Source organism: Pongo abelii, chromosome 2 (assembly GCF_028885655.2).
Source record: "Pongo abelii isolate AG06213 chromosome 2, NHGRI_mPonAbe1-v2.0_pri, whole genome shotgun sequence".
Lineage (NCBI taxonomy): Eukaryota > Metazoa > Chordata > Mammalia > Primates > Hominidae > Pongo > Pongo abelii.
In genome coordinates, this window is record NC_085928.1 from 127,671,735 (window position 1) to 127,699,549 (window position 27,815).

Sequence of the window (27,815 nt, forward strand, 5' to 3'; positions counted from 1 at the left end):
AATTAACTTTGAAATGGAAATAATAATAATACTCCCATAGTGAATAATTATAAGGATTAAATGAGAAAATTCCTTTTTTTTTTTTTTTTTGAGATGGAGTCTCCCTCTGTTGCCCAGGCTGGAGTGCAGTGGCATGATCTTGGCTCATTGCAAACTCTGCCTCCCGGGTTCACTCCATTCTCCTGCCTCAGCCTCCAGTGTAGCTGGGACTACAGGCACCTGCCACCACACCTGGCTAATTTTTTGTATTTTTAGTAGAGACAGGGTTTCACTGTGTTAGCCAGGAGGGTCTTGATCTCCTGAACTTGTGATTCACCGGCCTTGGCCTCTCCAAGTGCTGGGATTACGGGCATGAGCCACCATGCCTGGCCGAGAAAATTCTTATAAGGAAGATGTGCCTGACATGGAAAAAGGCATATTACATATTAGTTATTAATATTATAATGAGGCTAGTGCAAGTATTTAAGTGTTCAACAGATGCAGGTTGAATAAATGAATGATATTGAGCAGGCTTGTTATTTTGAACACCTGGAAACCTTGACTGTTTTCATCCCCTTCAGGTAGATCTGTAGTTGTAGCTTTGCACTTACTTATATGCTGGTGTGAGCTTTAATAGGGGTGTGTGTGTGCATGTGTGTGCATGTGTATGCACATGCACATGCCAGAGAGGGAGAAAGAAACCATTCAGCTACTTATTCATATAACAAATCACAAGATTCCAGCTCATTTAATAAACAGTGCAATTGTATGGCTTATATATAAAAAAATTATCTGAACTTTACCTGAATTCTAAGGTGTTTAGTGAAGAATTTAAGTTTTTTTTTTTTTTTTTTTTTTCAGTTGCAAGATTTAATAGAGTGAAAACGGAGCTCCCATACAAAGGGAGGGGAGCCAAAGAGGGTAGCCATTGCCAGCTCGAATACCTGGGTTTATATCCCGATCATTGTCCCTCCCACTGTACTCTCAGGTGATAGACGATTGGTTATTTCTTTACCTCCTGTTTTTGCCTAATTAGCATTTTAGTGAGCTGTCTTTACTACCTGATTGATCAGGTGTGAGCTAAGTCGCAAGCCCTGTGTTTAAAGGTGGATGCGGTCAGCTTCCAAGCTAGGCTTAGGGATTCTTAGTTGGCCTAGGAAATCCAGCTAGTCCTGTCTGTCGGTCCCCACCTCAACAGGAAAACCCAAGTGCTGTTGGGGAGGTTGGCTGACGACCACTCTGACTGCTTCCTGCTGAATTGCAGCGTAGTAGGGGTTGTGCAGTTGAGATTTCCTTGGGAGGGGTGTCTTTGATGTCATTAACATTGGAGCATGGGCTAGCAGGCCGGTCCAGGGGTCCATGGTAGATCTTAGTCACGGACTGCCTCTGGGGCACCATTTGAAGAACGTTTTGTAACTTTACAGCTTCTATTCTGGAAGAGACAAACTTAACAAGGAGGTTAAAGGTCCAAAGAGGAGTAACAATATTATAGCTGCTAGAGGTTCTAAGAAGGGGAGAATCCAGGGCATCCATTGGCTGAGGAGGCCCCAGGGTCCAGTGTTTTGAAGCTTCTTTGCTCTACATTGTATTTGATCTCGAATTTCTTTAACTTTCTCAGATTGACTAACTCCAGATTGATTAACTTTCTTGGATTGATTAACTCCCGATTGATTAACATAATAACAGCATTCTTCCCCTAAAAAAAAACAGGTTCCCCTCTTTCAGTGGTTAGCAAGTCTAAAGCTCTTCAATTTTGAAGGACTACTGCTGCTAGGGAATTAAGTTGATCTTGCAAGGTGACCAGGGAGTCGGTGACCCGTTCCATGTCACCATTTAATTCTTGAGATAGTTTGTTGTAGAACTGAGTAGAGGTTGTGATACTGCCAATGCCAGTACTTAGCCCACCTAGTACTCCTGCTCCGATAACAAAAGGAAGAATGGGTACTGTTTTGTTGTGGGGCTTAGATACGACATAATTGTATAAATCTTGTTCAGTGTAAATGGTCATGGGGGCACTAAGAATGAGAGAAAGCACATAGATTCTGAAGAGCCATTCAAACAAAGATAGGCTAAGCTATCAAAGACAAAAAATATTCCTAAGGGTAGACAGACTATTCGTGTGGGAGAAGTTACCTACCTGATGCATTGGGATTTGGTTGTATCTATAGTATTACTAAATTTTACACAGGTGAGGTTTGAGGTATGGGTTATTTCCAGATTGGAAACAAGAGGTCCTACTAAAACGGAAGTGGTGTTTATTTCTGTGCTGAAGTTGTTCCATTGTTCAGGTACAAGGATTGAAATACATGACCTGAAGTGCAGGGGGAGGCACATTTAACAGTTAGTAGAGTTTTGGGTTGAGACCTCATGGAGCCCAGTGAGGGTGCTATTAAATAGGCTTACCAGGCGAGTATGGGTACAGAGGGTTTCATGTAGTTTTGAGAGATCTAGTCCTTTGTAGGGGCTAGGGGTATTATGTACCCGGGTCAGTTGGGAGATTACTTCCTTTATGTGTTTTTCTCTTGCCTGATCTTGAACTCCACTCCCATCAGACGTACCTGATCTTGAACTCCACCCCTATCAGACATGGGTGAAGTCAGTCCAACAGACAGTGGCTCCAAGTCCTCCAGGACAACTAGGAGTAATCATTTTCTCTGTCCGATAATGAGTATTTGCATGCATGCAAAAAGTGGCAGAGTTACAGCAGTTGCGGGGCATATGGGTGTGGGCGGTAAAGGTGGGGTTTCCCTTAGATAAACTCCTATACGATGGGACATTAATATTTCCGGGAAGCCACATTCTCCATAGAAACTCTTGGTAAGGGGAGCTACTGGTCGTACAGTGGCATGGAGGGGGTGCAGTGAGAGTGAAAGAGGGTTAGAAAACAGTAAAGAGAAAAATATGATAAGGGAGGGCCATGGGGATTTATGATTTTAGTTACTTTCCTCATGGTTGTCTGACAGCCACAAGTCTCCTTTAGCAGTGAGTATGCCGTTCACATCATGAGATGTCCACACAGTAAGATTTCTTCCTTGTATTATTTTAACTGCTTCAGATACTAAGACTGCTACTGCCGCCACTACCCATAAACAATGAGGCCAACCCTTTGCCACTATATCAATTTCCTTACTCAGGTATGCCGTGGGTTGCAAGCTCATACCTCAGACCGGTGTAAGGACTCCTAGAGCTATTTCTGTTTTTTCTGTGACATATAAAGAAAAATCTTGCCCTGTTGGCAAACTTAACACTGGGGCTTGAGTTAGGGCCTTCTTTAGGGCCTGGAAAGCTGCTTCTGCTTCAGGTGTCCATCTTACTGAATGGGTATTGACTTTCTGAGTTTCCTTAATTAGTGTATATAATGGTCTGGCTATTTTGCCATACCTGGGGATCCATATTCGGCAGAAACCTGTTATGCCAAGGAAGCCTCTCAGTTGCTTTAGGGTTTTGGGATGAGGATAAGCCAGTATAGGCTGGATACATTCCTCACTGAGGGACCTGGTGCCTTTGGATAATTTTAGCCCTAAGTATTTAACCTGTTGTGAGCAGAGCTGAGCCTTTGGTTTGAAAACCTTGTAGCCACATGTAGCAAGGAAATTTAAGAGCATTTTGGTGGCTTGATGGCACAAGGTTTCTGAACGGGCGGCTAAAAGTGATTTCATTCACGTACCAAAGGACAAGAGTGTCTAGGTATGAGAACTGGCTCAAGTCTTGGGCTAATGGCTGGCCAAATAGATGGAGGCTATCCCCAAACCCTTGGAGTAAAACAGTCCAGGTGAGTTGAGACATTGGGTTCGAAGGATCTTCAAAGGCAAATAAGAATTGAGAGTCAGGATGTACAGAGATGCCAAAAAAGGCATCCTTAAGGTCCAGGACTGTAAACCACTCTGCTTCCTCTGGTATTTGGGAAAGCAGAGTATAAGAGTTAGGTACAGTTGGGTATAGAGGGACAATGGCCTCACTGATAATCCTGAGATCTTTCACTAACCTCCACTGTCCGTTGGGTTTCTGTACTCCTAAAATTGGAGTATTGCAGGGGCTACTGCAGCATGCTTTTATTAGGCCTTGGGCTTTTAGGTCCTTAATCTTTTGAAGTCCTTGTTGGGCCTCGGGTCTAAGGGGGTACTGCCTTTGGTAGGGAAAGGAGGTGGAATCCTTTAGTTTTTTTTTTTTTTTTGAGACGGAGTCTCTCTCTGTCGCCCAGGCTGGAGTGCAGTGGCACGATCTCGGCTCACTGCTAGCTCTGCCTCCTGGGTTCCCGCCATTCTTCTGCCTCAGCCTCCTGAGTAGCTGGGACTACAGGTGCCCACCACCACACCTGGCTAATTTTTTGTATTTGTTAGTAGAGACTGGGTTTCACCATGTTAGCCAGGATGGTCTGGATCTCCTGACCTTGTGATCCCCCGCCTCAGCCTCCCAAAGTGCTGGGATTACAGGCATGAGCCACCGCGCCCAGCCCCTCTAGATTAACTTGAACAGGATGGGCATTCTTTGCTCATCCATATTGTCCTGTTGCCCAGACTTCAGGATTAATTCCTTCCTCAAGCAGGGGACAACAAACGGGTGTTCTCCTATGTTCAGGTGTACAATGGCTCCTGCTTTTGCTAGAATGTCTCTCCCTAACAAGGGAGCGGGGCTTTCAGGCATAATTAGAAAAGCATGTGAAAAGAGTAAAGTTCTCCAGTCACAACTTAGTGGCTGGGAGAAGTATCTAGTGACTGGCTGTCCTAGGACCCCTGGGATAGTGACAGATCTAGAGGACAGTTGTCTGGGACAGGAGAGTAAGACTGAGAAGGCTGCACCAGCGTCCAGGAGACAGTTAACCTCCTGGCCCTCAATGGTCAAGCATACCTGGGCCTCCGTGAGAGTGATGGCATGGGCTGGCGCTTGCCCCGGGCACCTTCGGTCCTGCTGCTGGATCATCTGTTTAGTGGCTTCTGACTCAGAGGACCTTCATTACCTGGGGCAGTGGGCCTTCCAGTGATTCCCTTGACATAAGGGGCATGGATGAGGGGGTGGCTTATTTCTACTCGGACAATCTTTTTTAAAGTGTCCTTGTAGACCGCACTGGAAGCAAGCCCTATTAGGCATTTGATTTGCCCAGCTTTTCCCTTTCCCAGAGGCTCCAAAGTCCGCTTGCCTGAGGGCCATGACTAAAGTGGTGGCCTTTTTTAAAATCCCATTTGTCCTGTTCTACCTGCTCCTCCTGATCTCTATTATAAAAAACCGAGGTTGCCAAGTTCAATAGGGTTCCTAAGTTTTGCTCCAGGCCTAAGGTGGCCTTTGGAAGTTTTTTTCTAATGTCTACAGCTGACTGAGTGATAAACTTATCCTTTAAGACTAGTTGGCCTTTAATAGAGTCAGGTGACAGAGAGGTATGCTTTCTCAATGCCTCTTTTAGTCTCTCCAGAAAGGCGGTAGGATTTTCTTTCTTTCCCTGTGTTAGAGTGGACATCATTGAGTAATTCATAGGCTTCTTCCTAGTTTTCCTTTGTCCTTCTAGCATACAAGTTAGCAAATGTCTGCAGCACCAATCTCCATGTTCTGATTCTGTGTCCCAACGAGGGTCCACACTGGGAACTGCCTGCTGGCCTGTGAGGAATCGTTCTCTTTCCTCTGTTATCCTATTATTGACCTGACTGAGATAGTAGAGATCGCCAAACTCTCGGGCTGCAGTTATGGCAGCACTTTTCTCATTTGGGGTTAGTGTCTGATTTAGCAGTAACATTATATCTCTCCATGTCAGAACAAAGGATTGTCCTGACCCTTGTAAAACATCAATATAGCCATCAGTGTTATCTGAGAATTTACCTAGGTCTATTTTAATTTGCTTTAAGTCTGAGAGAGAAAAAGGTACATGCACTCTGGCTGGGCTGAATTCTCCTCCTCTCACTGCTTGGAGAGGGCATAATCAAGGAATATTGACACTCTTTGGTTCATTGTTTATCCCTTTGTCTATCTCCTTTTGGACTGTTTGGGTTGAAGTGGGGTCCTTATTAGTTGGGGAAGGAGTCAGGGAGATGCCAGGGTAGGGAGGTAGATCTGAGGGCTTCCTGTAGGGCACAAATCACACTGTTTACATAATTGCAAGTTGTCTTTGAATGAAAAGAAAGTTTGTACATATGGCACTTCACTCCATTTGCCTCCTTTTCTACAAAAGAGGTCTAGCTGTAAGATGGTGTTATAATTTATACTTCCCTCAGGAGGCCAGACTTCTCCCCGTTGAAGAGGATATCGTGGCCAGGCAGTACTGCAGAAGAATATAAGTCATTTTTTTCTTAGTGTCTGAGGGTCAAATTGGTCCCAGTTCTCCAGAATACATCTTAGGGGCGTTTTTGCCTTGGGAGGAACATTTCCAATTGCTTTGGCGATCCCTTCATGGTTGCAGGTTCAGGTCCCTTCGTGGTCACCAAATTGTTACCTGGGGGTCCTTGCTCCCATAGCTCCCAAGATAGTGGTGGGCTGCTTCCAAAATGGTGGTGGGCCGCTTCCAAGATGGTGGCAAGCCTTGTGTTCTCTGACCTGGGGTTCTTGGCCTCATGGATTCCAAGGAATGGAATCTTGGGCCATGCAGTGAGTGTTATAGCTTTATTAGAAGCCATGGGTCATGGAAGAGAACCGTGGAACCCAGTGACTAATGTTCAGCTCGATTAGGATGAACCCAGTCACTTAGCCATGCAGGAACAATGGCAAGCCTTTAGCCAAATTTGGAGAGGCAATAGGCGCCTGCGCTGGATCAGGAGCACAGCAGACACCCCGCCGGATCTGGAGGGATGGAAGTCAGCTGCGGGTCTGTGACTGCGGCAAACAGCAGTGGTGGACGGCAAGCAAAAACTCAGCTTAAGCCATAACAAACACGGACCAGAAGAGTGCAGTTGCAAGATTTAATGGAGTGAAAACGGAGCTCCCATACAAAGGGAGGGGACTCAAAGAGGAATTTAAGTTTTTTAAAACAATTTCACATGCAGAATAGTCATGGTCATGATATTTACATGTCTGGTGTAAGAAATGCATTTGTACTAGGCTTAGTCCTATCCCTTACTGCTTATTGATACATAAAACACTTGTCAAAGGAGGCTAGCATGATTTCTTGTATTACTTATTGCTCTGTCATTCCTGTGCTCAATTAGTAGTGTCCACGTGATACCCATCTATATTTTGGTACAATCATCTACTAGCTCAGGTGGTGTCCTGTTGCTGCCTAAATTTAAAACAAAAAAGCTAAAATTTTGTAAAATTTCTGACTTTTAATACAGGGAATTGTGTCGGTACTGTATTCTGGGATACCCTACACCTGTGGCTGTCAAACTTTAGCTCCATCAGTATCACCTACAAGACTTGTTAAACATAGACTGCTGGGCCCCCTCTCTGAATTTCTAATTTAGTAAATTTAAAATGTGACCTAAGAATATGCATTTTTTAACCTCCTCCCAGGTGATGCTGATGCTGTTGGTCTAAAGATCACACTCTGAGAGCTATTATTCTGCACTAAAATTTTATATGGTCCAACTTAAGAGAATGTTAAAAAATATTGAGCCTCTTGAACCATACTTGATACTACAAAGATTAGCACTTCACCTTGAAAGAAAAAGTAGAGTCTTGCCTAGGTGAGCCTGGATGGTATTTCTGCCTGTGGATTTCCATATTCTAGAAAATCTGTTTGTCTGCAGTCTACCCTGACTCTGAATTATGATGATCTCAGTGGTTTTGATAGTGATGACACTGGTATATGGAACAGGCAGAACTCATAAGGGCCAAGCTCACACATCAAAGTACAATTTATTTTCATTTCCCATCAACTTTAAGAAATTTATTCAGGGGAAATAATTTTCTCTTTCAAATGAAAACTCAGGCAGGCCTTTGACTTTTGTGTTCACTTTTATTAATAGACAGGTAAAAACACAGTTTGCTTGCTTTTAGTGATTAAAATGTTCAGTCAAAGGTACCGTTCAATTCCCTGAACTGAACTTATAAAAGCTCTTCTCTCCACCCCCACCCCAGCTTTGGTCTGCTTCAGGGAGCAAGTCTGTGAATGAGAAAGTGTGGTTTGGTAATGTAATCTATGTTTCTCGGCCAGGTGCTTCTCCTTTTTTCCTTGCCAGCTGCTGCTTGGGATTCTGGTGGAGAGGGGTGAAGTAGGAAGGAGATGGGAGGAGATTCAGAGGACAGGATGGTTCTTACTTGAACTGGCACCTTTATCAGCTAGCTTTATGCTCTTGGGTCAAGCACGTTTTTATTTTATTTTATTTTATTTTGACAGGGTCTTGTTACATTACTTAAGCTGGAGTACAGTGGCACAATCATGGCTCACTGCAGCCTTGAACTTTTGGGCTCAAATGATCCTTCTGCATCAACCTCTCAAGTAGCTGGGACTACAGCCATACAACACTATGTTTGGCTAATCTCTTAGTTTGTGTTTGTTTGTTTGTGTTTTTTTGTAGAGATAGGGTTGCCCAGGCTGGTCTCAAACTACTAACCTCTAGTGAGATGTTTAAAACTAAGTCTTTTTTGTGTGTGACACTTTCATTAGCTCATTGGAGTTGTTTTTTTTTTTTTAATTTTCTGCTGGGTTCTACTTTTTCATAGTTACCTGGACTGGGATGGATACATCTCTATTACAGATAATTTTATGGGATTGCTTCCTCAGTGCTCCTCAGGAATGGGCCAATTTGCCTCCATATTCTTGCTACTGGGGACCATGACCCCTGAGGAGATCCTATTGGAAAAAGTCTTACTACTCTATGCTTTGTCTCTCTTCCATTACCTGATCCTATTCTTGATCACAGGAAGAATTCATGTATCCTTTGCCCCACTGAACTCTGAGAGCCCTAAGAATCCCAAGCACATAGACTTCTTTTCACACCACTAAGGCAGCTGTGTTCTCACTGGCTAAATTTCCCTTGGTGGAGAGGGGAAGGAAAATCTAATTCTCCAGCTGGAAAATATTGCATTAGTGCTATATACCCTTCCCCCTAGGGGGTGGTAGACTCACAGCAGAGAAACAATTTTATGTAAAGAAATCTCTTTGCAAGTCTTTTTCTTCCATATTGTAACTCCTTGATTTGGCCAAGAGGTCCAAAAATTATAGAACCGTTTCTCAGAATTCTTTTATAAATTCTTCAAGTGCTAATTTGGCAACTTGCTTTGTAGTTTCACATTTATTGAAACATAAGTGCCTAGTTGAAATTTCAATTTTATACTCTGTTTCTTGAGTTCAATCTACCCACCAAAAATTCATTTTCTTACACGTAGCTATATTATCTCATTCAGAATCAACTCAGCTAAATCCAGCACAATTCAACTGAATCTAATTATTAAGTTTATTCTAGGCATCTGTGCTAACACTGGTGACACAAATACAGAAATATATAAGTCCTCACATCAAGGTGGTTCACAGGTCTAATAGGGGAAACAGTCATGTAAAAAAACAGGATCAACAAAGAAGAGTTTGCACAGAAAAAAGAAGTAGTTTAACCCTCTCTATGATAAGAAATGGAGGAAGTATTGACCCCCAAGTTGAGACTTGAATGTGAAAGTTTACCAGGCAGTGGGGGTGGGGGGTGAAAATGTGAGATGATGGGAAAATTACTCAGTATCCCCAAGCCTCAGTCTAGAGATTTGTAAAATATTAGTACTTATCTGAGAAGACTTTGCGAGGATTACCTAATTTGTACAGCATGCTTGGCACAATATCCTGTGTTCAAATTGAGGTTCTCTGAGAAGCAGGCACCAAGATAAAATTAAATATGCAAGGATCTTATTTGATGAAATGCCTTAAGAGACTACAGGGAAGAAAGTGGGTGAAACTGGATGAATCTTGAGACTGTGATGGGAATCTGACTCTCAGTGAAGGAGAGAGGGAAGGGGGATTGGATGGCAGAGTCCTAGACTTCCATGCAGCTAAGGAAGGTTCAGCAGGGCATCAAGGAGTCCTTGAGTCAAAATTGACAGATGAGTTCTGTGTCTCTAATTAACAGTCCTTCGTTAGTATTAGCTGCAATAATGGGGACAGTCGGGGGAAGCATGAGCTCCCTACTGTGGGCTTAAGAGTGCAATAGCTGGAGCCCTGCAGATGGAAGTCCCTGTAGTTGGAGGTCTGTGAGATGCGTTTTCATAACCAGCATATCTGACCCATAAACAGTACTTATTACATTTTTTATATTTCAGAAAGTAGAAAACATATGAACAAATGTGCACCAGCAGTAAAAAAAAAAAAAAAAGAAAAAAATGGAGATTTTTTTTCAGAGCAAAGCAAATAGTTTGGTATTGTTTTAATGTAAAGTGAGAATTTGGGAATAACGAATAATTGAGAGATAGCAGGAACCATATCCTTTGCATTAGCTAGTGTAAGTCAACTGCTGTAACAGACCCTAAATCTACAATAGCTCAACTACAACAGGAGCTTATTTCCTATGCATGTGATCAACAGGGCAGATGCCTCCATGTGGTGATTCACAGACCAGGTCCTTTCTATCTCATGGTCCTACCATCTGTCAAACCTCATCATCTGCATCCAGCTGATGAAGGAAAAAGAAAGCAAGGAGGAGCCTGTGAATCACAGAAGCACCCATCACATTTGCTCACTTTCCACAGATCAGACTTTGTCAACTGGCTTATCTAGATGCAAGGTGATCTAAGAAATCAATTTCCTTCTGAACTTCTATAAATGCTCCTGATAGCAATAACTTAAGCATACCCTTAGAATGGCCCTATATGGCAGACATTTCTGAAGGTGTGTGTTCTGAGCCAGGGAATCCTGGTACAGTCAATCAGGAGATTTGTTCCTTTTCTATGAAGACTATCTGAGACCCCTCCCCCTAGCCCATTTCATAGAACATGGGTGATATGGGGGATTGAGGCCCTGAGTTTTGGGTTAAATGAAGGTTGCCAGGTCAAAGTAATTAATGGGAGGGTGTCAAATGAAAATGCTCTGTCAACAGCATGCTGTTTTTCAGTGGTTGCAGTTTTCCTGTCACACCCACAACCACTGGACTCTCCTGTATATAAGCCCCTAATAGAACCCCATGTCTTGTTTCCTGGCTCTGAGTCTCTTCTTTGACCTCTTGAACCTGGCGTTTTCCCTATTGAGGTTAATAGGGTTTGGCACAATAGCATCTATCTTCAAGCTAAAACTCTATGCTAATGAAGACAAAACTTCTGGTGGTCAGTTAGCCTCCCTTTTATGTCACGAATCTCATTTGCTGCTAAGTTGCTTAAATGAATTATAGATGCTGGGAGCCACCAAAAATTCTAAGCTGTAGAATGACCTGATGATACTCGCATTTTAAAGGTCATGAGGGTAACAGTGTTTCAGTGGATTAAAAAGAATCATAAAGGCTGGGCCGGGGGTCTCTTGCCTGTAATCCCAACACTTTGAGAGGCTGATGCAGGTGGATTCCTTGAGCCCAGGAGTTTGACCCCTGTCTCTACAAAATTAAAAAAAAATAAAAAAATAAAAACCATGAAAATGGTGGCAAAGGAACCAATTTTGAGACTTTTGCAGTAATTCAGGTGAGAGATAAGGATGACCTAGATAAGTGAGAATTAAGAGGAATTTGACAAGTTCTAGAGAAATTTAGGAGGCAGGCCTTGAAGACTTGTTAAATATGAAGGGAATGGGAAGAGATGGTGTAAGGAACATAGCTGTGCTGCAGCGAAGCAGGCATAGAGCAGCAGGCATAGGCCAAGGTAAACAGCATAGAGAACTCAGCAGGATTGGGGTGCAAGTGCACAGTCCCATGTCTTAGATAATCATAGCCATGTAGACACAACATAGAGAAGCTCCCCACCTGGCTCTCAGCCACTATTTTTTGTGTAGTGTATAAATGTAACACTGACCCTGTGAAGGCTCTGCTGAATACAGCCATGTCTCATTTACCTGCTGTCTCTTGTGTGTTCTTCCAGCTCCCTGACCCACATCCACCCATTCCCCTCAGCTCTCAGCTGGGGCTGGAACCTAACCCTGAGCATGACAAATGGGTAGCTGACATTCTGGCCTGGGTAAGTGGATAAATGTGTTATCAATCAAATTAGAAGGAAATGGAGTAGGATCCCATTCAACTACTATGGTGCTTCTGAAAGTTTTCTTTCAAAATTCCTTTAACAACAAAACAAGGTAAATGCATATTTTGTGAGTCTCTAATATGTAATTTGCACCCCAAATAAAGCAACTTCTTCAAGGTATTATGTTTTATTTTGAAAATTTATGCAAATTTTACTTTCTATTTGTATGTATAGGTAACATATATGCTTGTTGCAAAATAAAATAATGGTTTAAATTACTTTGAAAAGAAAAAGTTAATTAAACAAGTGATTTACCAATCTATCCTCCCAGCTTGAAAACATTTAGAAGATGATAGATATGGTTAAAGTCTCCCTTGACTGCCACCTGTAATCCCAGTCTTCACTTGACTTCCCACAAATAATTACTACTTTTTATTTGTGGTTTTTCCTTATAGATTTGCATTCATTTTTTTTGTGCTGGGAAAAGATACTGTTATGGACTTAACATTTGTTGTCTCCCAGCTCCCCATCCCCAAATTCATGTGTTGAAATCCTAACTTTCAAAATGATAGTATTAGGAGGTAGGGCCTTTGGGAGATAATTTAAATCATGAGGGTAGAACCCTCATTAATGACATTACTGCCCTTATAAAAGAGACCCCAGAGAGCACTGCAGCCCCCTTTCTCCCACGTGAGGATTCAAGGAGCAAGGGTCTGCAACCTGGAAGAGGGCAGTCACCAGAGCCTGACTATGTTGGCAACTTGACCTCAGACTCCCAGCCCCTAGAACTGTGAGAAATAAATTTCTACTGTTTATGTCAGTCTGTAGTACTCTGTTATAACAGCCAGAACTAAAATAGATATAGTGTTTTGTGTTTCAAAAATAAATATTATATTATACATAATTTTGTACCTTGCCTTCACCCAAAAATGACTTTTTTGAGATCTATACATGCTAATACAGATAGATGAGTTCATTCCTTTAAATTACTTCTTAGGAGTCAAACTGATACTTTGTGAAGATGAATTACATTTATCTTGTCGCTTTGAATGTTCCAGGCATGCTGCTGCCTACCTTGGTCTCACATTAGCTCAATTAGAAACCAGTATGTGGAGTTTAGATCTTCTATTCCTGAGCTGGTGGGAATCTGCTTATCCATGTTTTGCTAATCACTCATATTTATTAGTACTGTGTACCACTTTTCTAGGTACGGTATGTGTATTACAACTCTATGAAGTAGCTACTATAATATCACACTGTAATTGCGGAAGAGAAAATAGAGTGTGTAGAGTTCAGTTGTCTATGGTAATTTAGGCATTATATGGCAAAGACAGGGACCTTACCTACGCAGTCTGATTCCAGGGTCTGTGTTCTTAATCACTTTACAAAACTACCTGGGGAAATATGTGTGATGCATTTAAGAATCCCAGTTAATTTCTCTGTGTTCCACAAGGCAATGAGATATCCAATGAGACATATGCTCTTAATGCTGAATTTGAGCCAGATAGCTGCAGCCAAGTAGTATTTTCAATGACCCATGTTATGAGAAGCTCTTGTCCTTTCTGAGGTTATGCCTTGGCTTATTTACAGATTACATGCCTGCTAACTTATCAGGTGAACTGAAGCAGGAGAGATAGTTAATGTGTTTACCCAGTGGATGATGTGAAACATGCAATAAGGTGCCAAAATCCACAGTTAAGCAGCTCAGTCTGCACAATTGATCCAAAGAATTGGGGGAGCAGTGAGAAGTCAATTTTCATGAAAAGATGATGCTGAGAAGCCCTTCAGTGCCTGCTGCTTTCCCTTTTCAAGTGGCCCTGAGAGGACAGTGCCAGGCTGTGGACAGGTTTTCAACTGCTGCTGCTCCCCAGGGACAAGAGTGAAATGACACCAATGAAAAGGTGTGGCGATGTGAATGTCATTTGTCCTGCCATTTACTTTTTCTCCAATGTGCTTGTGAGCTTTGACACCTGTGGGGGAGAAGGAGGCAATCTTTTAATTAGGTTCCTTCACTGACTTACACAGTGCTTGAGTATCAAAATGTTGGATTGAGTCAACTGTGACTTTGTTTTTCCTTTTCTTGTACTCTTTAAATACAAAGTAATTTTAAATTTTGTTGCTGCATTCTTTTTTTTCATTTGGTGGTATATTTTGGGTGTCCAAACAAGTGTAGCAGGGTGAAAAATAGCATTGTTTAAAGAGCTGGCAGCAAAGTTTTTCTTAGGGAAAGAACAATATCAATTTAGGCTAGTGCCCTGATAAAACATTTAAGATGTAGAAGATAAAGATGAAGCCTAGGGGAAATGACTAAGAAGGCAATTGTATGATGAAGGAAAAGGCTCTTACGTGATATTTTTCCCAAGACATAAACAGGAATTTGAGAAAGGACAGAAGTGAAGGAGAGGGGAAATCTGGCAATTTGATGGGAGGATAAGATGAACGTAGTGGCTAAGAGAAGCACAAAGGCATCTAAGGACTGAGAAGTCTAATGTCCAATTTTAATTCCCCCTTGTCCTCCCTATCTCTCTCACAACGTAAACAGCAAACACTGGCCCTCAAGTTGTGTGCAATATACAAACCATCATAGGATAGATTTCGAGTAAAATTAAGGAAAGGGGACTGACTTCCTGGTCTGGGCACACCTGGAACAAAAAGATGTGAGTAGACCAGTCACAGGAGGGAAAGTGAAATTGAGACCAAGGTTAAAACAACAGCAGAAATTTATTTCAGAGAAGATGCTCCACTTTCCACAAGATCTGTGACCCAAGTCTTGAGTCCATTTCCTTTAAACGTTGAAGAGTTGCCTCAGCAGACACTTGAGTGACACAAAGAAAAAGTAGACTAAACTAAAACTTGCAGGGATTTTTCATTGGCATATACAGAAAACCTTATAATTAAATAGCCTGCTAGGTTTTAGGTCAAAGCAGATATTCTACCATCTCCCATCCTCTCCTTATTTTCATGATAATATATGATTTGGTGATTTTTAAATCAGTTTCTTAGATTAAAGAACAAGATGCTGAGAAGGACAGAACTCAGGCTCTGCATCAGAAACACGTGGGTTGGAAAAATGCCTCTACTGTTTGTAAACCACGCATTCTTAGGTTATTTTGACTCTATGATTGTTATTTTTTTTGCAGGAATAATTTGTAATTGTTTTTTATTTGGCTTACTTGTTTCTTGTCTGTTTACTTGGTAGAGAACAGGCTGCAAAACCCATGAAAGAGTGACAGTGGCTGTTGTGTTGTTATTGCATCCCTAATGCCTGCCCCATCAAGGATACTCCAATATGAATACATTGAGTGGATACATAAACGTTTTTTTGATCTTCTGTTTATGAAACTGAAAAGAATGAGGGTGGGAATAATACCACCCCTACTATAGGTCGCTGTGAGAATAAAACAACCCAGGTGATGACACTTAGTACAGAATCCAGATTCACAGTAAATGTCAACTTTCTTTGCCTTCCAAAGTCATAGGTTTGTTCCCTTTCTGGAACAGTGAGGCCACTCTTCTCTATGACCATACTCTATGATCTTTGCTACCCTCCCACAGTATGTTCTGGGTTTATAAAGATCTTAGAGAAAAAGAACATAGGAAGTTCAACATAGCTCTGCCGGGAGTACTAGAAAAACATCAAGCACCTGCCTTTCAAGTAGGGAAGATCCACGACATTAACTACAATGACCAAAGTTTATTACTGGAGTGTACTCCTGTCCGTCTACCAAGCTTAGAAAAAAGGTGCTAGTTTGGCCTTTGACTCCTGAGGGCTCTTCTCTGCATGTTTTTTTTTTTTTTTTTTTTTGCCATGAGAAGATCTGTGAATGAATGGTATTATTTTGTTAATTGATAGTTACCAAAGGAGAGAGCAGTTACCAAACCCATATCAGAAAATTAACGATAAGGGATGAAAGAAAGGATCATGCTCTTGGAAAGACCAAGAATGAGGCTACCTGGAGGAGAAATTAGAGCAAACAATTCAAACCCATCAAAAAGAAAAAAAAATAGGAAAAGGAACAGACATCACAAAATACAAAAGTGACTAAGAGGAGAGGGGGCTCCCTGTTTGGGTATGGATGGCTTTTGAACTGCAGGTCCCTATTTAAGATTTACAAATAAGCAGGTGTCACCACCTCAGGGAGATAATAGGAGAAGCAGGCTGGATCTGTTTGTGGAGTTTAAGACTAAAGACCAAGAGACCCAAGAAGTCTGGCTGCTGGAGAGTGTGAAGGGAACGGTTAGCCTAGGCTTCCATGTGAGAGAGTCAAAGGATTCCAGGGAGTCTGTCAACCAGGAATTCACTTCAACAAATTTTGAGGTTGCCTATCCTGACCTTTTTAGGTTGTGCTTATTAAAAATATTTTAGGATAGGCACTATAAGTTATAGCAATTGTAGACATATTATTCATGTCTGACCATGAACCCAGGCAACTTGGATTCTAGATTTGGCTCTGTCTTTACTTTATTCTGTGACTCGGAAAAATCATAAACCCTCTGTGAATTCTCATTTTCTCATATCTAAAGTAAAATATTACTGAAGAAACACTTCACATCTCTTACAGTCTTAAGATTTTCATTTCAGCCCCTCCAATTGTAGGGTTCCTCCCCTTCTTTGGGGTTCCCAGGTTCTTGCTGTGTTTTGAGGGGTGTCTGCAGGAAGTTATCAGAAGCAGACTGTTGTGTGTGATATCACATGTCACTCCTGATCACAAATCTTTGTAAAAGTGACGCATACTGACAAAGTTAAGTCCTCAGTGGGGGCTCATGGGGAGGCACAGTTGGCAAAGGCCCCTCGACCTGGGTGATAAAATATTCCCCACTATGTGGAAGCTTGATAGTTGGAGATGAGAGATCGGTTCCTAGGTAGTTCCTGGGCATTTGGACAATGCAGTGAACTTGATGAGTTCCACTTGCCAGGCTCTTCCTATGTAGCTGACCTATCCTGCTATGAAAACTTCCTTAGGAGCTTCCTTCTCCTTGTCCAATAAAGCTTGATAACTTATTTAACTCAGGCCCAGGACCATTATAACTCAACAACTTGTTCTGTTCTCAGCGGGTAGTACAGGCTTAATTCTCAAACCTTTCTTTGAGATGTGGGGGAAACATGAGCCTTCTATTCTGCAAAGAAAAGGAAGAAGGCAAAACAGTTTTTGTATTAAAGCTGTCTGAACTAGCAACAATCTAGATGCTAGATTGGATCATCTCTAAGGTCTCTTTCAGGTGTGACATATAAATTTGAAGCCAGGAGCAACAGAAGATTGCTTTTCTTTCTGGCAACACTATGGTGAGAAAACCTTAGCCTCTTTAGGACTTGGAAGTATTAAAACTTTTAGACTCCAAGGTACAGAAAAGAACGAATGGTAGCATGTAACCCAAATCTTTGGTATCAGGGTTTGGTGGATTTTTCATACCAAACTGTTATGTGCCGCTATTTAGAATGATGGTCTTGGAAAAGCCAGACTGTAAATGTATTTCTTATGAATTTGATGGTTATCTAACTTAATCAGCATGCTGATTCCTTACTTTTAGAGTTCCCAGGAATTGTTGGAAAGGGTTTATATGGGCAAGTGAGTTAGGAAAAAATGACAGAGAAACCATAATCATTACTTCACAGTTTGAGAGTCATAAGCAAACATCTGAGACCTTCCCTCTATGTAGACTGACATTTTCCTTTATAGCTCAGTCTGTTTAATCTAGTTTCACAATGCTGCCTGAATCATGACAAGCATTGCCATTCTGATTTTTTCAGCCAACTGAAATAATCTAGAAACATCTGTGGGCCATTCCTCGATGCAGAGAGAATATAGGATACAGTCTTTGACTCAGTGCTTTATGCCTGTCTTGAAGAGAGCTTAGTTTTTCATTCACTCATTCATTTAAAAAATTTCATGCATTCATTAATCCAACCATTTATCCATCTGTCTGATACTGGGCCTTAATTATGTATTAGGCACTCTGATAGGCAACAAAAGTGTCTTAGATATTTCTATCCGGAAATAAAAGGCAGGAAGCAAGAGAGGGACACATTTTTCATTTCAGTGTCAGGTGGTGGTGAGGCATCAAAGATGTATGCATTTGCAGCAGAGTTTATTGAGGGGAAGTGGCTGCTGTGAGCAATCATCTGAAACTAGGCTGCCCTTTCTGCCACTGTGGCACATGAGTCTTAATGCTGTTCCTGGGAAGAGGCAGGGAGCCTCCAGGGAGCAAGGAGGACTCCCCAGTTTCTCTTTGTATTCTAGGCTCATAGAAAGCACCATTTAGGACTCCTCATGGGGCACAATCTCCCCAGGCTCCCCTCTGCTACTATCCTCTCACTGCGTATTCTTAAGGAAATTAGATGAGGCTCTAATGTAGTACAAAGTTGATTAACAATTTAAGCACACACTCTCTCCAAGGGAGGCACTCAGGTGGAACTACCTAAATGTGCCTGCCTAAAATTAAAGCAATTAACCTAGAAAGTTACACACCCAGGACTTCAATCTCTGAGCTATTTTCATCCACAGAAGGAGTTTATGAAATTTATATTTTTATCTGGGATATTGTCCATTCTTATTTCTTTTCCCCAAAAGTCAGATAGTTCTTTACTGGCCTAGAGGGAGTGGTCTTGACAGCTATATTCATGGCCTTCTTGAATGGATATTTTGTGAGAAGTCTTAGAAAAACCTCAAGGAATAAGCAAACTCAAATTTTCATGTTCAGCAAAAGCTCATCTGCCTCATCTGAAAAATGGGAATAATAGAACCTCATTGGACTGTTGCACAGAGAAGATAAGATAATGTGAAGCTGATACGAAAAGGCTTAGCTCATAGGTGGTTCTCAATAGCTATTACTACCCCCCTTATATTTGTTTGAGGAAAATGCCAATCCCCTTTGGATTCTGGGAAGGGCCTGTAAAGGGTGCCTTAACTCAGCCTGGGAGGAATGCTTATTAGGCATTCACCTGAAGAGTGGAGGGAGGAAGAAAGGTGAATTAGAAGGAATTAGACTTTGCTGGATGATGCTGGGCTCGCTGAGGCAAGTGGCTACCTTTAAAAAAACATTATGTGGCACTCGTCCTTTCCTAGGAATGCAGATAGCACTACTGGTTTACCTACAGGTTCCTGGCTAGCAGAAGTATGTTCCAGGCTCCTGAGCTGTCCAGGATGTTGAAACTGAAGAAGTAGGGACCAGGTTTGAACAGAAAGGCCTTCTTCCTGGGGAACTGTCTTCTGTAAGAAGGAGGCTTGCTGTTCCTTCACGTTTTGCAGATCCAGGACTCTGTTGTTCCTGGATTTTGTATCTTTGTTTTCCTAAAATTGACATCCATAGGAGGACAGCCTGTACTTCTTCACTAGCACCACAGGAGAAGAACATGGCTTATTGAGAGACCCAAACTCACTTCTTCCAACACAGCACAACCTAACATGATAGTTAAGAATGTCTTCTATGTATTATAACTGACTAGGTTCAAATCCTAGTCCTTCATGTAATCCTTTTAAGCCTTAGTTTCTTTGCTTCATTATGGAAATAGTAAGACCTAACTTGTAGTGTTGTTGAAGGATAATAGAGCACATAAAGCAATTAACCTAACACTTGACTCTTAATAAGGGCTTAATACATAATGGCTATTATATTTGTGGTTTGTCTCTTCGTTTCATGCTTTCTCCTATGCACAAAACGTTTTGGATTAAACAACTCCATGGACTTCGTGAGGGAAAATGTTTGCAGAACCTCTTTAACAGATGATCATTGGAATGGAGCCTGCAGTTTCCCTAGGCTTGTCTTTTAGCTAAGGATCTTCTTTACAAATTCAGATGAGGCTCAGGAAAGTCTGAAATCACCCAAAGCTAAGTAGTAAGGGATTCACTATTTTAGGACATGGGGCAGATGCTGCCTGTTCTCTCTTTATATCCCTTGGGCCTTTCTACTTTAATAATCTTCAGTTGAATTCTAACTGTCAACATCTACATCTCTCCCTGCAAGGGCTTTCACAGAAGCTGGAGAAGGTCTCTTGGCAAGATAGGCTAGGAGTGCTGGGAATTAACACCTCAGGAAAGCTGTGTATAAAAACCTCAGCTCCCTTGCTGCTCAGGTGGGATTACCCTGAAATGTGTGTTTTACAGTTTCCCAGAGGTTTCTCATGGGATGGAGCTTCAGTCTATCTACAGTGGTAGCTGGAATGATAATGCATCATGTATTTGCTGCCTTTCTTCATCTGTTATGCCTCTCCCCTCCCTTACTGATATTTCCTGTACCTCCCAAATAAACTACTTACACTTGAATTCCTGTTTCAGGATATGTTTCTGGGAGAACCTAACTTGAGAAGATAGGATTAAATTCAGAGGAGAACAAAACACTAGCACGTGGTGCTCTTGAGGGCTGAGAGTGTCTCCATTGCCATTGTATCCCCAGCACCTAGGGCATCATTTGGCTCAGGTTAGTCACTCAATACATACTTCATTCAGGGAATGAGAAATAGAGGTAATAATTTAGCCTCTGAGGGAGCAAAGTAGAAAACTCTGCATTATTTAACAAATAACCTGCATTAATTTATATAGGAGTTAACTATTTAGAATTTTAGAAGGCAATTTTATATATGTCTTCTGCAGATATTAACAACTTTATTTTACAGATTACAAAACTTAATTTGATCATTATATTAACTTGCCCAATGCTGTGCTGTAGATCGTAGTGCTGGAAATCACAGCATGGTCCTTGCAGCAAAGTCAAGCTTTTCCTGTCACCATCAGTGTGTTAGCTTGCCAGCAGCATGATGCCTTTGCCACCATGGGATAGAAGGACACATTCAGTTGTCAGGTTTCAGCCAGACACCACACTGAGCATGATCCAGGTTGCTTTTCTTCTCTTCTCTTAAAATCTTCTGACTTAGAGGTCCCTAACCTGGGGCCCACATGGCCTCTGAGGCCTTAGTATTTATATGTGCTTTTTTTGTTTGTTTGTTTGTTTGTTTAAACAAAGGGATCCTTAGTTTCCACCATTCTTAAAGAATTCTGGGATCAAAATAAACAGCCATTGTCCAAGCTGCTGCTGCTAATAGTGCCTTAGTTTCTGAAGATAAAGTGCTGTTACTATTATCATTTCACCTACCTGCTTCACCATCATTTATTGGACTTTGGGACAGTCTAAGCTTTCTTTATGAAGTCAATGATTTTCAGAAAGTCAGTAGGTTTCTTTGTTTTTTTGTTTTGTTTTGTTTCATTTAGAAAAAAGTTGGAAAAATCACTCAGGATCCTTAATATGCATATTAATATTTTTTTTCCTTATGCTTGAATGTCACTCAAGCCTCAGTTTTAATTCAAGACTCTCCAATACTGGGCAGCAATCAACTTTCCCATCATATCCTCCATTGGTTCTCTCTAGCTTCCCAGCTGCCCAGTGACACTTGACCAGTCTCATTTCCTGAACCTTTTCTTCTTTCTACATCATAAATCCCATTTGAAATGCTGTCCCTTAGACCTCTTGCCAGTTGAATTCCTGCAAGTATGTCAAGGCATAACTCAAATGCCATTTCCTCAGGCAAGCTTTCTCTCCTAATATAGAATGATATTTATAATGATAGCTAACATTTATTGAGGGCTTGCTATGGACCGGGTGTGATGCTAAGAAGTTTTTGGCAAATATTTGAACCAAAACCTTTCAGGCTTTTGAAAGATTAAGTAATGTTAGCTTCTATAACAACAAAACAAAACAAACAAAACATAATCTCAGTGGCTTCACGGAATTGGAACTTATTTCTCATGTATGTAAAGTCTCGATAAGTGTTTCTGATAAGCAGGCACTGTGGGGATTTAAAGACTTTGGATCTTTCCATCCTGTGGCTCTGCCATCTTTAACAAGTGGCTTCCAAGCTTCCTGGCTTGGAGAGAAAGGATAAATGCTCACATATGAGAAGATTTTATGGGCCAGTCCTAGAAATGGCACATATCACTTCCACTCACATTCCATTATCTACAATTTGTCTTATAGCTGGGAAATGTAAACTAGTTTATGTCCAGGAGAAAGACACAATTAATTTGGTATAAATTTAGAAGTTTTTGGCCACAAAAGTACCTACTAGTGTTATTGTCTGAATGTGTCCCTCACAATTCATATGTTGAAATGTAACTCCCAATGTGAGAGTATTCAAAGGTGAGACTTTAGGAGGTGATTAGGTCATAAGGATAGAACCCTCATTAATGGGATTAGTAACCTCATAAGAGAGGCCTCAGAGAGGTCCCTTACTCTTTCCTCTATGTCAGGATGCAACAATAAGACAGTTGTCTGTGTACCAGGAAGCAGACCCTCATCAGACAACGAATCTGTCAGCACCCTGATCTTGGACATACCAGTCTCCAGAACTGTGAGAAACAAATTTCTACTGTTTATAAGCCACTCTACCTATGGTATTTTGTTATAGTAACCTGAACGAACTAAGACTGAAATTAACAGAGCAGTGACAATGTTAAATTTGACCTGAGCCCTATGATCCTGGAAAACAGCAATTATTAAGAAGTCCTCCTATCCTTTTGTATTTCAGAAAGTGGCTTACTGGAAAAAAAAAAAAAATCCAACCTTTTTCATAGGACTTAGGTAAGACTCATGGATGCCCCATGTTTATCTGTGATTAAGGCCAGACATAGGTCCTCCAAATTCCCACTCTTTACCTCACAAATGAGTAGCTGAATTGTTTTGTCCCCACTGATCAATCAGAACAAAATGCTTAAGTGAACTGAGTTTCTCTCCTTCCTCAAGGATCTTGAACTTCAGCCCACCCTCAGCCTAAGCCAGCATCTAACCCTCCCTAAACAGCCCCTCCTGAGAGTAGGCTAGCCTCAGTGTAAACATGCTCTTGTCTACTGTCTCATCACCCATTCATCCTGTTGCCACTTCCCTTCACTGGTTCTTTCTAACATTGTTCACTCTTCCCTATTAAAGGAAAGTCCTTTTCTGCTTAACTTCGAGACACTTGCAGATCTCATGGTCAGTGCCTTCTCCCTACAGCTACAACCCCATTGCTTGCTCTTGTAATAATCCTTTAGAATAAAGTCTTTCCTTATGTATGCCTTGATTTTTTTTTTTTTATTTGACAGCAGAGACTTGAACTTGAGTTCACTCTCACATTGCCTCCTATACTAGCTGCCTGCCATGGAAGTGGCCCCTACCCTTCCATGGCGTAGAGTAGTTGTGCTGGGAATTGGCTAGTCAGTTGGGCACTACAGTCTCCAGACCCTTGCTTTTAGGCATGGGAGCAAGTGACTCATTCTAGTAATTGAAATGGATTGATATAGCATTTTAGGCAAAAGTGGTTGTGTATCTGGTATACCTTCCTCTAGTTCTGGTTCCTTTCTCAGGAGAACTTGGAAGACGTCAGCATCATCAAATTGGAAAGCACTTGATGCATAAGTCATTGCTTAGGGAAGAGGCATCAAAAGAGCCACCTGACTAAAAACATCTGCATTGATCTTTTGAACTTGGTGGCACATAATAGAGTACTCTAATACAGCTTGCAATGCTAACAACACATTGAAAGCAACAAAATCCTATGATGGGGAATTAGAAATCATTGATTTCTCATACAGGTAGATACCTGAGAGAAAGGTGCAGAGAAAGGTATTGTATTTTGTTTGTCCCTTACAGTACTTACCACTTCCTACTTTGCCTTGCAACCTTGCAATTAGCTGTATCATCTCTCTCTGTCTCCTCAATGTATGGTTTTAAAGACAAATATGGCCTTATTAAACCTGCAGGATTTAAATGTTTTTGGCATGTGTCAGGATCTGAATGTTTGAAGAATGAATAAATCAACTGTAATTTTATTTTTACAACAACCTTTTCAGATAAGCAGAGCAGATATTTATTTTTACTATGGTAGTAAAAAAACATAAAATGTTTAGAAAATAAAATTTAAAAGCAATTTAAATCTCATCACTTCTTTGTTACTATATTTGTGTATTTTATTTTTCATATTTTAAAAATATTTGCAATCATACACATGCATTTTTGTATCCTTTTCAATTTAATTTTATAGCATGGTTATTTTTGCATGCTGCTACTTTGCTTACATAATCATTGTTTTTAATCCTTATTTAAACAAGTGAATATAGTATAATTTATTTGTCTTCTCTCAATACATACTATGCAAATATAGCCTCAGTAAAATTCCTTTTGCATAGAGATTTTCCGTGTGTTTATTTATATCATTTCCTTAGAATAAATTTTTAAATGTAATACATATGACTATGTCAAAGGGTGTGAACATTTTTTATTATTGTTGATAAATATTACCAAATTGCTGTCTAGATTTGTAACTAGTTACAAAGAATTATTGTACTATTGCTAGCATGATTGAAAATGGAACATTTTAATTTAGATTTATTATATAAAATATTGTTTTAAAATCTTATCTTTGTTTATTTAGGAGAGGGAATGCTTTTGTATGAATTTCCTTTTTTTCTTTTCTTTTTCTTTTTTTAAGAGACAGAGTCTGGCTCCATCACTTAGGCTGGAGTGCAGTGGTACAATCATAGCTCACTGAAGCCTCCAACTCCTGGACATAAGGAATCCTTCCTCCTCAGTCTCCTGAGTAGCTAGGACTACAGGTGCACACCATCACACCTGGATAATTTCTTTTTACATTTTTTTTTGAAGGGATAGAGTCTTTCTATGTTTCCCAGGCTGGTCTTGAACTCCTGGCCTCAAATAAACCTCTGTCCTTTCATCTTGGCCTCCTAAGGTTCTGGGATTACAGGCATAAGCCACAGCACCAGGCCTTTTTGTGAATTTTATATTCCAATTTCTTTTAACCATTTTTTACTCATAAGGCATTTATTGTGTCAAACAATGTGCTGGAGGGTGTGGTGAAAAATGAGATATTTGCCCTTAGCAAATGTTTGTCCTAGTGAGAAGAGATAAAAAATCAACAAGTAAAGATAAATAAAATAATGTGTGTCATTATAAGATACGTCGGGGAAATTCATAGGATTGATGAGTGTTTAACTTAAGGTGGTTGGAGAGTCCTCTCTGAATTGGAGAAGTTTTAGCTTGCGATGTGAAAATTGTGAAAGAGCCAGTCATGTCAAGAACTTACCATTCAAATATCTGGGAGATGAGGATTCTAGGCAAAGGAATAAGAGGAAACATAAAGCCACTGAAGTGCAAATAGTTTTGGTATGTTCATGGAAAAAAGAAGGTTATAGTGGGAACACAGTCAGGGATGGAGAGTGGTATGAGGTAAAGTTGGAAGTTTGGGTTGGGACTAGAACATCAAAAACTTTATAGGCCATGGCAAGAAATTTGGGTTTTCTTCTAGGTGTAGAAGGAAACCATTAAGGGTTTTAAGCAGAACAGTGATATGATATGACTAAAAAGGTCATTTTGAATGCTGTGTAGAGAATCAATTTGAGGTCAAAAAAGCAAATCTGTTGAGAGGTCATTGCAATATTCTAAGGAAGAGATAATGGTGACATGGACCAGGGTGCCAGCAGAATAGATAGGGAGAAAAATATATTGTCTTCTGTTGGGTCATACCTAAAGCAGAGACTGAGACAAAAATTCAGGTATAGATAGTTTACTTGGGAGGTGATCCCAGAAAGTGAGAGTGAGAGAACAAGGAGAGTGAGATAGGAAAGAAAGACAAGTCCAGGTAAGGATGCAGCAAGGTCACCACTACAGGCAACAGAACTTGATTCTCATAGGACTTACAAGAATAGGATGTCTTCCAGAATTGTCCAACTAAACACCTGCAGTCTGGGTCATTTGATGACTGCCTCTGAGACATTAATTTGACACACTTCTGCACTGCAGTCACACTGAGTAGGCTTCCATAGCTTTGGAGGACCTGGGATGAAAAAGTGGAAAGAGACAGCTTGGTCTTGAGGTGGGATGCCATTAGGGTGCACAGAGGTGGCCTGAGGGTATGTGGTATAGGGTATCAAAAAAGATCTGCTATCTATAAATGGATGCAAATGATAGTTTTCAGTGTAAACATTATTCCCTTTTGACAGTAATGGAAACTGGTGGGAAAATCTGAGAGACTTCTTTGATTCCATAGTTATTTGGTTATAGCACTGAGACTGGGATGCAGATCTTTTGCTAAAAATGGTAGGGAACCAATCGTTTGGACTGGACCTCTGATCAGGTAATGCAACTGATGTTTGTCATGGATTCTCCTTCCTAAGGGTTGATTTTTTTCTCCTAAAAATAAATGAAGAGAAAGGAAGCCCAGGATTGAACATTACGACTTAAGCTCTCCAGATCATCAGACCTCATAATTAGAACATCACATTTCCTTTAGCAAGTTTTTCTTAGATAATTTAATCTATGGCTTTGTTCCTTGCCATTTCCTAGAGAACAGAAATACTTGTCCAGGAAAATAACTCTAGGACCTGGGAGAACCTGTAGAAAATCAACCAGCAAGTGTTAGCCTTTTTTCCTCCTATGTCCCCCTCTTGAAATTTTAGTCTTTCTTTTCACATTTATAGTCCAGAGACTTTGAAAATTACTTCGTGGTCCCAATTTAACAAAAAAACTTTCTTGAACAAAAGCGAATTAGAACAGGGTTGTCCAGAATTTCCTGGGTTTAAAAATTTGTTTTTCTTTCTCCATTGGCCAAATTAATTTTAATAAGCACAATAATGTGATACCGATACTACTATGATGTAGCATGATGTAGTAGAATGTTAATATCAACAATGTATTGAGTACCACAGTGAGCTAGATATTTTGCCAGGTGCTTGATATTTTTATCTGAAATTCTCACACTAAGAAATACATATTATCTTCTCCATTTTATGGATATAGAAGCAGTCTCTGAAAGATTACATGAAATACCAAAATCAGCAGCTGCTAAACCTAAAATCCAACCTTATCTGATTCCAAAGTATATTTTGCTAACTTCTCCAACTGTGTTCTCAGCCACACAGGATTAACTTGTATGTTGAATAAGAACTCAGGGTGTAATTGAGAAAACCAGATTTTAAACCTTAGTGATGGTAGTTTTTTTCTTCCTCTGTTTTTACCTACCTCCCTACCCCGTAAAAAAACCCTGCAGATAGGCTCATACTCTTTTTTGGTCCATATCAATTAACCAAAACTTTAAACTACTATTGTTTTATGTTTTTGTCTTTATGCACCAAATAATTTTTATTCATGTAGTTTCAGGCAGAATGTCCCAGGTGACATCTGATTAGCAAATGGCCACAGGAAATGTTGTCAGTGCAACAGAGAAACAACCAGCTAGAGAAGCAAACCAGAACCAAATTGGTAATTGAGTGTTAGGACCTCATTCTACCGATTCTTGATATAAATACAGTAATTTCAAAACTCAACAACCCACATTTATGATAAAGAAACATCGGGATAGTCATTGCTTCTGGAAGTGAGTGTGGGCAGGGATAGACTGAGAAGGTACATGAAGAAACTTTCTGGGCAATTGTTCTGTATTTTGGTAGGGGTTTGGTTTGCACAGGTGCATGGATATCTCAAATATTATGGGTTGTGCCTTTCATTCTATATAAATCTCAAAACAGCATCATAAACCAATATTGAACTATAGTTAATAATATGTACACTGAATTATTTAGGGGTGAGGTATACTGATATCTGCAATTTACTTTGAAATGTATCAGAAATATGAATCAATTGGTGAATAGAAGGATAGATAGACAGCTAGGTAGTTATGTAACAAAGCAAAAAGAGCAAAATGTTTATAGAATATACATATTTGGTATGAAGGTGTTTAGTGTATAATTCTTCCAACTTTTCTGTATGTTTGAAGTTTTTCATTAAAAATAATGTGAGAGAAAAAATAATCTCAAATCTAGGAGTCTCTAGTTTCACTGAGGACAACCAATAGAAGG

The 27,815-nt window shown here is 40.5% G+C and overlaps 2 pseudogenes; both read right to left on the reverse strand.

Annotated features, from left to right (window-relative positions):
* Positions 1-1,170: 1,170 nt before the first annotated feature.
* Positions 1,171-2,898, reverse strand: LOC129058377 (syncytin-1-like; annotated as a pseudogene).
* A 2,161-nt stretch (positions 2,899-5,059) lies between these two features.
* The window catches only part of LOC129058378 (uncharacterized), an 83,809-nt pseudogene continuing 61,053 nt past the window's right edge, over positions 5,060-27,815 (reverse strand).